A 13470-nucleotide genomic window follows, 5' to 3' on the forward strand; every position below is an offset into this window, starting at 1 on the left:
TCCATTCGTTTATTTACCCAACAAATTATTTAGCGTCTAGTGTGTGCCAGCCCCAAGGCTAGGTGGTGTGTTACTTCCCGCTGCCACTACTCAGGCTCAGGTGGCAATCATCTCTCCGTGAGATTAGGGCAACGGTCTTCACCTTGATCCCCTGTCTCCAGTGTGTCCATGTCTAATCCTTTCCCACTCCTCAGCCAGGATGCTTGTTCTCCATTGTCATGCTAAATGTGTTTCTCCCTGCTGTAACATACATTCTTCCGCCTTCTGTAAACAGCATCTGCCCACGTGCTCATCCTCTGCCTCGGTGACATTTTTGGCAATGTTCCCTATGAGGGTTACTATTTATAAATTGTCTTACCTGTTATGACTCAACTGACTGGTCAAGAGGTGGGTTTATGGCCTGTCTGGGCCAATCAGAGAACCCCACTTTACTCTGGCTGTAGTGGGGGGCTCAGATTTAGGCATATGCCACAAGCTGAGCCAATCCCAGCACTTTTCTGAGAGCTAACTGGAGCTATAAGGCATAAGCAGGATTCAAGAGGCAAAGGCTCGCTGAGTTAATTTTCTATGGCTGTGTAACAAACTACCACAGCCCTAGTGGCTGAAACAGTGATGATTTATTAGCTCACGCTCTGGAGGTGAGAAGGCTGCACAGCACAGCTCAGTTCTCTGCCTGGACTGAAGAAGCTGAAATCACAAGGCTGAAATCAAGGTGTTGGCAGTTCTGAGCTTCCCACTGGAGGATCTGGGGAAAATTTACTTTCAAGACCGTGTTTGCAGAATTGAGTCCTCAGAGTTGTAGGACTGTGTTCCCAGATTGCTTGCTGGTCATCAGCTAAGGGCTGCTCTGGGTTCCCAGAGGCTACTCACTTTCCTGGTCACAATGTACCTTCCATCTCCAAACCAGAAAGAGTGCGTCAGTTCCTTCCTTCGCCTTCTTTGAATCTCTTACTTCCACTTCTGCCAACATCTGGAGAAAATGTTCTGCTTTAAAAAAACTTATTGAATCTATGGGGGTGACATTGGTTAATAAAGTTATATGGGTTTAGGTGTATAATTTTATAATATATTGTCTGTATATTATATTGTATGTTCACCACCCAAAGTCATCATCCATCATCATTTATACCTCTATTACCCTCTTCTACCTCCATCACCCCCTTTCTCTCCACTAATCACTATACTGTTGTCTGTGTCTATACATTGCTTTTTTGTGTTTTTTTTCGCTTAATCCCTTCACCTTTCACCCAGCCCCCCAACCCTCTTCCATGCTGAGAGCTATTGGTCCGTTATCTGTAACTATGAGTCTGTTTCTATTTTGTGTGTTAGATTCCACACATAAGTGAAACCATGTGCTCAAATGTTCTGCTTTTGAAGAGCTCATGTAATTAGAGCAGGCCTGCTTGAATCTCCTTATCTTAAGGTCAACTGTGCTGTACCGAATGATCTAATAACATGTTTGAATTCTGCCCACCACATTCTCCTCCTTCATTGCGTAGGTTTTCATAGCTGTGAGGGTGGAGCTTTAGTGCGCCTGTCTCCACCATGTGAAGACATGTGTCTGCCAAGGAAGAGAAGGAACCCAATAGGCAGAGGGGAAGTAAGAAGAGCCATGTGGCCTTGTGGTGACTGGATTTCAGCTAAGCCTCTCTATTCAGCTGCCCGAGCAGTTATGTGAGCCAAGCATTCTCGGTTGGGTTATTGTAACTTGCAACGGAAAAACATCCTGACTAATAAACATGCTGAGGCCCACGGGTTATTCATTATTCTTGGGACAAGGACTGAACGTCGCATACAGGGTCATTGGGCATCTGGTCCCTGAACACCTCTCCACTTTCATCTCTCAATGTTTGCTCCCTACACACACACACACACACACACACACACACACACACACAGGATGCACACACATGCACAGCTCAGTGCATGCCATGGTCTTCCTTGAGCGTGCCTGACTCTCACATAGGCTTCCCCTTTGCCTTGAAGAGCACTTCCAACCCCATCCCCCCAAACTGACTCCTATTTGTCATTTTGCTTTCGGCTAAGAGATTGGTTCCTCCCTTGACCACCCAAGAAAAGCTTTGGTACCTTACCCAGGTTTCCCACAACGCCTTCTGCTTTCTCACAGTATTACACAACACTGCGATTGCAAATCTCTTCGCCGTTTCTCCTAACAGACTTGATGTTGTGAAGGAAGGGCCCTGTCTCATTCACACTTACATCTCTTGAACTTAGCTCAGTGCCTAGCACACAGTGATCACTGAATAAATGTTTGTTGAATAAAAGAATAAATTCGGCATTACACAGCCAGCATCTAATGAAAAACAAAGCTCTCTCCAATTGGTGGTAATTCAGATTTTACCCTGAGCGCTCTCACTATAGCCTACCGTGGACTCCTTTTCTTAAAATTTTCTGCTAATGTTGACCTCTTGCTGAACTGATGAACATGGGCTTAAAAATCACCTTTTGGAAAACCAAACACTCATAGACACACAATCAAAATTAAACACAAAAACTCATAGACACAGACAACAGTATGATCATTCCCAGAGGGAAGGGGAGAGGAGTGTAGTAAAGAGTAACGGGGTTCAAATATATGGTGACAGATGATTTGCCTTGGGACTGGTGAACACAGAGCAATATACAAATGATGTGTATTGTATACTTGAAACATATAATTTTATTAACCAATGTCACCCCAATACATTTAATGATTTTTTAAAAAATCTTTTGGATCTGAAAACCAATGCTATTATTCTCTTATTGGCCTTGGGATGTAGCCCCTTGTTTCTGCCTTTTTGATGGGGACCAACTCTGGCTTCTCTGGCAATGCCTTGGCAACAACACAGCTGCTCTCTCTGGTTTGTGGCTCTGAACTTGGACTGATTCCCCTGGCTGCCAACCTGCCAGATTGGACTTGGCTCTGGCAACAGGGAACCAGGCATCAGCTGTCAGACTATTATCTCCAGTCTCTTTGAACTGGAATCAATAATTTTTTTCCTTCCACATGGTTGGTTCCAATCATTTCCAGCCAATTCTCGCCAGGACAGCAGTTACATCATCAGCTTCAGTCCATCGATGGGTGAAGTCTGGGCTTGGTATAGCTGCTGAAAGCTGAGTACCCAATGACACTGAGATGAACTCAAGTGCATGTCAAATAAGAGCTTCACACTGCTTGGTTGTTAACTAGATTCTTACAAAGGAATATAACTCATCACTTTGTCAGAGTACCATCACACCCTATCACTAACATATGCCATTTTCATTTATGTGTATTGCCTGCCAGATTGCATGTGAATTTATTGCTGGTCCATTTTCATACCTCAGAGCATTTGGATCCAATCATACTCCTCATGGCTGTATGTTCTGGAGGAGTTTTGCTGATAACACAGATTTGTACAAATGCTAACTTCCTGACTCCACTGGAAATTAACATCAACTTGTAGCAACCTTGGTTCACAATATCTCTTTAGGTGCTATTTATTAGGCTTACAGCTCTGTCTCTTCTCTCCCCTCCCCTCAATGGCCAACCGTACCAAAGGTTCATATAGGTTGACTACTTTCCTGCCTGCATCAAATTTACTTCCACTCTTTTCCTAGTGGGAATGTAGCTGAAGACTCAGGGTATCTCCTATATGAATTCAAATAAATAGAAACACTGACTATATTGTTACCACTGATCAAGCAGCTTCCTCTTAACTTCACTTTTCCCACCAGCAAAATTAACATGTTTAAACCCAGGACTCTCTCATGACCCCACTGGTCTCTAATGCTTAAGTTCCAACTGAGTTCTGTCCTTCAGTTTTCTTAGGTTAGTTTTTTCATCCATGTTCTACATTCTTCAATAAACTGCCTTATTTACAACCTTACTTCTTATTGCATCAATGATGTTAGGCTTAAGTGATTGAGTACTGTCTCATTTCATGGGGTTCAATATGTACTGCACTAACTGGTTTATCTTTCTAATAGTCCCTAGTTTAGTAATTTTCTTGTCAATCAATAGCTTATTTGGAAGGTTTTTATGTGTATGTGTTTTACTATTTTAAAAGAATTACTTTTAATAAAAGCAATACAGAGAGAAAAATCAATGAAACTAAAGGCTGGCTCTTTGAAAAGATCAATAAATTTGATGAAATTCTGTCTAGGCTAACCAAGGAAAAAGAGAGAAGAAACAAATTACTAATATCAGAAATAAAAGAGGGGCCATCACTATTGATGTTCTGGACATTAAAAGGATTATGTAGAAATATTATTAACAACTCATGTCCACTAAATTTGATAATGTAGAGGACTTGGATCAATTTCTTGAAAGACACAACTACCAAAACTCACACAAAGAAAATAGGATCATCTGAACCAGACTATTTCAATTAAAGAAATTAAATCAATGTTTAATAAGGTGCTATGGGCTGAATGTTTGTGCCCCCCTCCCCAAATTAATATGTTAAAGCCCTAACCCCCAAGGTCAGGGTATTAGGAGGTGGAGTCTTTGGGAGGTGATTAGGTCATAAGTGTGGCTCCCTAATGAATGGGATTAGTGTCCTTATAATATTCTCAACAGAATATAAACAAATAAAATCCAACAATATATAGAAAGTATTATACACCACAACCAGGTAGGATTTACTCCAGGTATGCAAGGCTGGTTGGACATTCGAAAGTCAGTTCATATAATCACCACACCAACAAGATAAAAATAAATAACATATGATTTATGAATTGACACAGAAAAAAGCATTTAACAAAATCAACATGTCTTAAAAAACACTCAGAAAACAAGAAATAGAATAAATTTCCTTGATAAAGAACATCTGCATAAAATCTACAGCTAAAGTAACACAATGGTGAGAAACTCAATGCTTTCTCCCTAAGATTGATGCATGTCCTCTCTCACTACACTTTTTCAACATTTTACTAAAAGTACTAGCTAGTGCAAAAAAAATTTTTTTTAATGTTGGAAATGAAGGAATAAAATACTTTCCAGAAGAGATTATTGTATATTTATAGATAATTCTAAAGAATCAATATAAAAACTTCTAGAACTAGTAAGCATCTATAGCTACATAGCAAGATACACAGTTAATGCACAAAAATCAATTGCTTTGCTATATATCAGCAATGAACAGTTGGGATTTGATATTGGAAAATGTACCATTTACCAAGCACCAAAAAATAAAAAAATCCATAAATATAACAAAGTAGGTACAGAATTTAGATATGGAAAACTAGAACAATCCAATTCTTTCCAACTGATCCATAGATTCAATGCAATCCCAATCAAAATGCAGTAATCTATTTTTCACATATTGGAAATGGATTCTGAGGTTTCAAAATACCTAGAATAGCCAAGACGAACCAAAAGAGAGGAACAAAGTTGGAGGACTCAGAGTACTCAACTTTAAGGCTTACTCTAAAGCTACAGTAATCAAGAGAGCATGGGGTTGGGGAAAGAATAGATACATAGATCAATGTGACAGAACAGAGAGACCAGAAATAGACCCACACAAATGCAGTCAACTGATCTTTGACAAAGGAGAATAGGCACAAATTTTGGAGCAGCCTCACTCTCCACCCTCTTTCTCTGAGGATCTGACCCATACCTTGAATATCCCAAATCACTAAGAACAGCTTATGGACCTAAGCATAGGCCTAGCAGAAAGGAACATTTTTGTTGCTGAAATATATCTAATATTCTGCTGCTGAACCACATTTAAACAGTGATTGTGTCCACCTGCCCCTGTCCCCTGGTATCTTGGTTGGCAGTCATACATACAGGGGATGTTGCTGGTCACAGTAAACACACATTCAGGAGGCCCGCGATTGTCCATGTTAGGGCCAGGAATTTAAATTTGTGCGTGGAATACTCTGTCTCACTCTCTGACATGCTCCTGCTACTGAACACTGTGTGCCTCCTCTTCTCTTCTTGTCTCACTGTAGCTTCATCTTTAGTCCTCCAGTGTTCCCTCCTGTATGTACAGTGGAATTCGCTAGGTCCGCTAAGGCTAAGATGAGGGGTGATATAGCAGGTCCACCAAGGTAATGCACACCAGTCAATGGCTGTCTCAACAGTAACGTCTTCAAAGGTTGAGGAACCTGATTGAGGAGCTGGGTGTGCCGTGAAGGCTTTGATTCTTATTGCTCTGGAATCTTCCTCTGCTTGGTTAAGGGCACCCTGATATTAACATCATAACTCACACTTAGAGCACGAACGGCTCAGCTCTCCTGGAATAAGCTTTATAATCGTTACCTCGTACCCACCATATTCTCAGAAGGAGGCCGCCTGGAATGTGCCAATATTATGCTCATCCCTGTTTTGGTCACCATGTCCCTAACATGCAATTAAAACTGACATTTATCAGAAGATACCCTTAGGTTTGATCTCTCCACGAAGTTCCCTCTTTAAATTCTCCAAAGACAAGGTAATACTTCCAAATATGTGTTTTAACCATGTTTGCTATTAATCTCTGATGGATGGCAGGAATCCTTGAGAGATTTGGGGGCATTGCTTCAAATTGATACACCTCCTGTGAGATGTAAGATACGATTTTCCTCTTTTTCCTGTCGGCCAGGGATATTTTAAAATAATCTACAGCGTCTGCACTTTTTCATCAACAGAGAGCAAGAATTTTGCTGTTTTATTTTCTGTTGAATCCTCAGCACCTGAACCAGTTGCTAGTAGACTCACTGGAGATTTGCAGAGAATAAAATCTCTTATTCAGTGATTTATAAACAGCTGTTGAGTGACTAATGAATGAACTGCTCTCTGAAAAGTTTAGGAGATAGTATATGATTTGATGCTCACCTACCCAGACGATGGTCTATCCACACACGTATTTAGTTTTCCTTCTTATTCCTTACCAAGAGATGGGGGCACAGGGACTATGGAATGGAGAATTTCTGCAGTTAATCACAATTCAAATGCTTTTACAAGTTCTTGACTTTGAAAGGAAAAAGTTTTCTAGACTTTTCTCTTAATGATCAAGAGCCATGCACTTGCCCTAGCTGGTTTGTCTCAGTGGATAGAGCATTGGCCTGCAGACTGAAGGGTCCTGGGTTCGATTCCGGTCAAGGGCACATGCCCAAATTGCGGGCTCGATCCCCAGTAGGGGGCATGCAGGAGGCAGCCAATCAATGATCCTCTCTCATCATTGATCTTTCTCTCTTTCTCTCTCCCTCTCCCTTCCTCTCTGAAATCAATTTAAAAATAAAAGTAATAAAAAGAGCCATGCACTTCAACTGGACGATGCTCACATTTCATTCATGGAGACAGAGAATATCACCCTTGCTTGCGACTTTCTTTTTCTATCCTTCTACTCTTCGTATATCAGGGAATCTTGAAAATAAAAATTCTCAGGATCTAATCCGGGAGGTGGGCACATGGGTGATGATCCTTGAGAAAAGGCAGGGCCTTGTTAGGTTTCCTTCACTTATGATTTCTCTTTGAGGAGGTTTCTGCACGAGGGACCAAATGAGTACCACATCTGGGTACTCCGAGCCCTGTGGCTGCTGGCTGTGCTGGGCTAGCATCTTCAAACAATGGAGTTCGTTACAACAAATGCCTCCATCCTCCCTATGTCCTGGGTCTGGAGGCCAGTCAGTGAATGCTTTTCATTGGTTCTAAGAAAATACCCACTGATGAGTTACAGCCAACAACAAGCGTAAAACATGGCTGGGCTTTGATTTTCAAACTGCTCTAGTCTTTACTGCCAACTCCCGAGACCCACCAGACACAGGTGAATAGGAGATGGCTAGGCAGCTTGCCATGAATCTCTCCTGGCAGGACACAGGACAGGCCCGTTTCCAAGGCCTTTTCATCCGTTTCTAATCCTTTGCATTGAACCCCTCAACCTTTCAAATACCAGAGCTGAGCCCCCTTTCTTATCACAGCCCCTTTGCATATGTTCCAGGCCACCTCCCTCCCTACCTACCCCGCTTCCCCAGATGGCAGATCAAGGAGGGATTGTCTGAGTTGAGGGATGCTGGTGTCACCTTGTCCTGGAAGCTAGGCAAGGTCTTGGGAAGCATGAAGAGAGAGGTAAACCCACACCTTGCCTCCTAGTCTGGAAAACCAGGATCCAGGATTTCCACATCAGGGCCTCTGTTGGTCTGTGGCTCACCTCACAGAAGGCGTCTCTTTGTTTTCTTTCCTGAGTAGCTTCCACCGTGGAAGAAGTTGAGTCACTTGATTCAGTGGAGAAATAAAGACATGCTTTATGCAGATGAGCACCAGGGGATGCGGCTCTAAGCGGTCCTGTGACAATCTCTCCATCATGAAAACTCCAGCTCCAGGAAATAGGCTCCTTTGCAACCTGTGCTCTCCCAGGATTTGGCTCCCAATTTCTCCGAGCACCTGCTGGCCAGAGCTCAGCTTCGTGGATTGCTTCCAGGACTGGGCCTCTTGTGTTCCATCAGCCTTCTTTGTTGCTCAGCCTCCGACAGAGGCACTTATACAGACAGCATCTTGGCACTGGGGTAGAGCACCCTAAAAATAGCTTTACATTTTGATAATAATATTTCCCTTCAGGACTAAGAGATGTAACTTTTCTAATAATGCTCCCTATTGCTGATGTGGTCTTTTCATAGGAGGCTTCTGATTCTGGACTTGACTCCCTGACTATGCTAACTTATAGCCATCTCATTTTTCCTTCAGAAATTGGAACCTTTTAAAATTAGGTTGTATATGGGAAGGTGGGCATATAATTAATTTCTGATGCTAATCCACCAATCATCTAACTTGCTCCTCGGGAGGGTGATTAGTATGAATAGCTTGTCATAGCTCGGAGAAAGCATGTAGGACTCATTATCCTGATGATGCATGGTTTCTGAAATTGACACTATCCTGTGTCATACCACTTCCTGGTCCTTCAAACCACTGATAGATTCTCTTAACACTGACTCATTATAAGAAGGATTTCTTTCCATTTCCCTGCACCATTCATTCTAACAATTGCTTCCTACTTGAATGATTCAAGAAAACTAGGAACTATATGAATCATGTATTAGCAAGATACAGGGTAAAAAAGCATCTTGTAATGAGCTCACACAATTAACAAGGACGTGTCTTCCCTGCTGTCTGACCCCTTCAAAACAGAGAGAGGGTGCCCCTGCCCTCCCTTTTGGTCTGTTACATTCGTATATACACAAAAGAACTGAAAACAGGAGTTCAACCAAAATTTGTCGCGGTTTTTCATAGAAGCACTAGTTACAATAGCCAAAACATGGGAACAACCCAAAATCTTTCAACTTATGAATGGATAAATAAAATGTGATATATTTCAGTCAATGGAATGTTATTTAGCCATAAAAAATAAAGTACTGATACATGCTACAACATAAATGAACCTTGAAAGCATTATACAAACTAAAAGAAGCCATATACAAGAGGGTACCTATTGTCTGATTGTATTTATATGCAATATCCAGAACTGGCAAACCCATGGACACAGAATGCATACAGTAGTTGCCAGAGGACAGGGGAATGAAGAGTGACTACTAAGTGGATACTGGGTTTCCTTCTGAAGTGGTGAAAGTATTCTACAATTAGATGGCGGTGATGGTTACAACATTGTGAATGTAGTAAATGCCATTGAATTTGGACACTTTAAGATAATTAAAATGGTTACGTTATGTGTATTTTGACCACAATAAAAATATTGAAAAGACTATGAATATTATAAGACAAATGAATTAGAATAGTTATATATCATAGGACTGGGCAAGGCCTTCCTATATAAAAACTCCTAAAGCCATAGATAAAGGAGGAAACAATATAGCTACTTAAAAATTCACAACTTCTGCTTGATATAATATACCATAATAATGTTTCTGATACATTTGAGATGTATTTGAGAACCAAAGTTAAAAGCTTGAATATTTGACAAAGGAGGCAAGAGCATTCCATGGAGTAAAGACAGTCTCTTCAATAAATGGTGTTGGAGAAATTGGACAGGTACATGCAAAAAATGAAACTTGTCACCAACTTACACCATACACAAGAATAAACTCAAAATGGGTTAAAAGACTTAAATGGTTAAAAGTCGTGAAACCATAAAAATCTTAGAAGAAACCATAGGCAGCAAAAAGCTCAGACATCTCTCATAGCAATATGTTTACTGATACATCTCCTAGAGCAAAGGAAACTAAGGAGAAAGTAAACAAATGGGACCACAGCAAAATGAAAAGTTTCTGCCCAGCAAAAGAAACCATCAACAAAATGAAAAGAGAGCCCACTGTATGGGAGAACATATTTGCCAATGATACATCTGATAAAGGGTTAATTTTCATAATATATAAGGAACTCACACAACTTAACAAAAAGACAAACAATCCAATTAAAAAATGGGCACAGGATCTAAATAGACACTTCTCCAAAGTGGACATACAGAAGGCCAACAGACATATGAAAAAAATGCTCAAAGTCACTAATCATCCTAGAGATGCAAATAAAAATGGCAATGAGGTATCACCTCACACCTGTCAGAATGGCTAGCATCAACAAGTCAACAAACTACGTGTTGGCCAGGATGTGAGAAAAGGGAACCCTCGTACACTGCTGGTGGGAATGCAGACTAGTGTAGTTACTGTGGAAAACAGAATAAAGTTCTCTCAAAAAATTAAAAATGGAACTCCCATTTGATGCAGTGATCCCACTTCTAGGAATATATCATAAGAAACCAAAAACACCAATCAGAAAGAATGTATGCACCCCTATGTTCATAGCAGCGCAATTTATAATAGCTAAGATTTGGAAACAGCCCAAGTGCCCATCAGTAGATGAGTGGATAAAAAAGATGTGGTACATTTACACCAGGGAATACAATACAGCTGTAAAAAAGAAAGAACTCTTACCATTTGCAACAGCCTGGATGGACCTGGAGAGTATTATGCTAATGAAATAAACTAGTTATTCATTAGTGAAATATAAGTGTCACATGAACTAGTTATTCATCATGTGAAATATAAGTGTCACATGATCTCACTCATATATGGAATCTAATGAACAAAATAAACTGTTAAACAAAATAGATCCAAAGACATAGCAGTATGGAACAGACTGAGGAATTTCAGAGGGAAGGTGGGGGTGGGGTGGTGGGAGGGGACTGATTAACCAGGGAACTTATGTGCATATATGTACATCCCCTGGACACAGACAATAGGGTGGTGAAGGCCTAGGAGGGGCAGCTGTGAGGTGGAGAGGGTCATTGGGAAAAACAAACAAACAAACAAACAAAGGGGACATTGGTAATACTTTCAACAATAAAGAAAAAAAGTGTAAAAATATACATATATATCACAATTCAATGAAAAAATTTAAAAGCAATGAAATAGTAACAATATTAAGAAAATTCACAAAATGCAAATGCTTTTAAACAAAAACACGCTTCAATTCATTAATATTTTTAAAATAAAAATGGAAACAAAGAAATAGTCTTTACACGTATGAAGTTAAGACATTAAAAACATCCTAGGTAGACAAGAGAGTATAGACATGGGCACGCTATAGGCTCCTGGAAGTGTAAATTGCTAGAGGAATTTTCAAAGTTTTATCAACATTTAAAATGTGCATAACCTATGTCCTTGCAATTCCACTTAGATAATTTTATACTATAGAAGTTTCCTTTACATCATTGAAGTACCAGCATGAGAGTCTTAAGATATACATGTGTAAGAATTGTTATTGCAGCTACATTTTTAACATCAAAAAGAGTGGAAGCAGCCTAACGGACTTCCAATGGGGCGGTAATCACTTAAATAAAACATGTAGCGAGGTGCTCTACAATCATTGAAAACCATGAAGTGGAACCGATAAGGAAGCACTGAACGGGGAAGGTACCCACTATACACAATTATGTGGGGGAAGGAAGATGCTGAAGAATATTTATAGTACGATCTCAAAACTTAGAATGGGAAAGGGTAGATTTGTATCCCAAAATATAATTTTGTCATCATGATCAAGTTCTTGTTTTATTTTTTGCATTTATTTAAAAATAACTATATCTTTCTGTCTTTATAACTTTGAAAAAAAAAGTCCTTTCCTCCCAGGCTCATCGTTGCTATTCCAACCTTGTGCTCTCGGAACAGGGAAGGAATTTCTATCTGTCTCGATGCTCTGTGTATTTGCAGAGAACTGTGTGCTTACCTGGTCTCAGGAGGAATCCACCTTCTCTTACCTCCTCTTTCGGCTTCCGGTAGGCTTCTGGCTGCAGCTCCAACTTCCCAGTGAGTCACCTCTGTTTTCACACGGGCTAATGGGGAGATGAGCCCTGGGAGTCCATGAGCTGTTACCTCATTTGCACCGGGCCTCTGGGGCTGAGGTTTGCATTTGTAATTTTCTAATTTGTAAATGTGCTGCCAGAAATAGCAACAAACATGTCTCAAGGCATCCAGCATTGGTGTTCCAGGATCTGAAATGTAAACACATGAAAGCAAGTTAGCAGGTGGCTCATAGACCGTTCCCATCTTCTCACTGTGCCCACACCTTCTCAACTGTCCTTCATCGGTTGCCTTTCTCCTCTTCTGCATCCTCATCTTCATACATATGGACGAAGAAAGGGCCACATGTTAACCTGACTAACTCAGGGAAGGCCTATGGCGGCCTTGCAAACTCAAGAGACCTAAAGTAACCACAAAGGATGGTCTGAGATTAAAAACATTTCAGTAAAAAGCAGTTTATAGTGGGTAGTCATGTCCTAGGCCAGTATATTCCTTGATAAGATCAACTACAATCTTTACTGAGCCTACTGTCTTTTTGCATCTAAGATAATGAACCTGTGAAAGGTCAGGGTAACTTGTAACTTCCCTTTTTCCGCATCCCTCAAGGTACAACCAAATGCACCAGGACCAGACCATAAATTCCTTCATTGTTATTGTTATCATGCTAATTGTTCACTGTTAAATATCCTGTACCCACCTAAGTGAAAGAAGTATATGTCTATCATTTTATTTTTTAGCCAATCCCAGAGGTCCCCCCGCCCCCACTGCTTTGCTTTCTCCTCCCACCTCCCTAATCTGTCACCAATGGATTTCATGTAACCCAATTACATCTCCTCCTTTGATGGTAATTTATAAAACAAGGTGAAAAACTGCCATTCTCTGGAGCATTGAGATTCTGCTTCCTGGCAATTGTTGACAGTTTGGTTCAACTAAACTCACAAAAATTCTGTACAGGTTTGGATGTTGTTGTTGTTACGTTAACATACATACTAGGTTTTTGTAAATGTAGAGATTCGTTAAGAAAAATGGCTTCCTGCTTGCATCATACACCAACAATACACACCAGCCAGACAAGATTAAACTTGGGTGCCCGGGGACAAGGACCTGCCCAGCCTGCTATGCAGATTTACTGTACAGAGGCCAGGACTGGGGGTTTTTGGAAGGGATGAGAATGAGCGATTCCATTCTGGTCAGATCCAGTTTGAGCTGAGAGATACCCGAGTGGGATCCACACATCTGGTGCATAAGAGAGATCTG

The 13470-nt window shown here is 40.7% G+C and overlaps 1 long non-coding RNA gene across 2 annotated transcripts in view; it reads right to left on the minus strand.

Annotated features, from left to right (window-relative positions):
* Nucleotides 1–12398, minus strand: part of LOC129147255 (uncharacterized) — a 34985-nt gene extending 22587 nt beyond the window's left edge. The window contains exon 1 of one of the 2 annotated variants that reach the window (XR_008554630.1): nucleotides 12171–12398. This is a non-coding gene — a long non-coding RNA (uncharacterized LOC129147255). Of the gene's footprint in view, nucleotides 1–12139 lie in introns of both variants that reach the window. The other variant, XR_008554629.1, reaches the window with a different exon arrangement.
* Between the last annotated feature and the right edge of the window lie 1072 nt (nucleotides 12399–13470).

This window comes from Eptesicus fuscus, chromosome 19, assembly GCF_027574615.1.
Source record: "Eptesicus fuscus isolate TK198812 chromosome 19, DD_ASM_mEF_20220401, whole genome shotgun sequence".
Taxonomy (NCBI): Eukaryota; Metazoa; Chordata; class Mammalia; order Chiroptera; family Vespertilionidae; genus Eptesicus; species Eptesicus fuscus.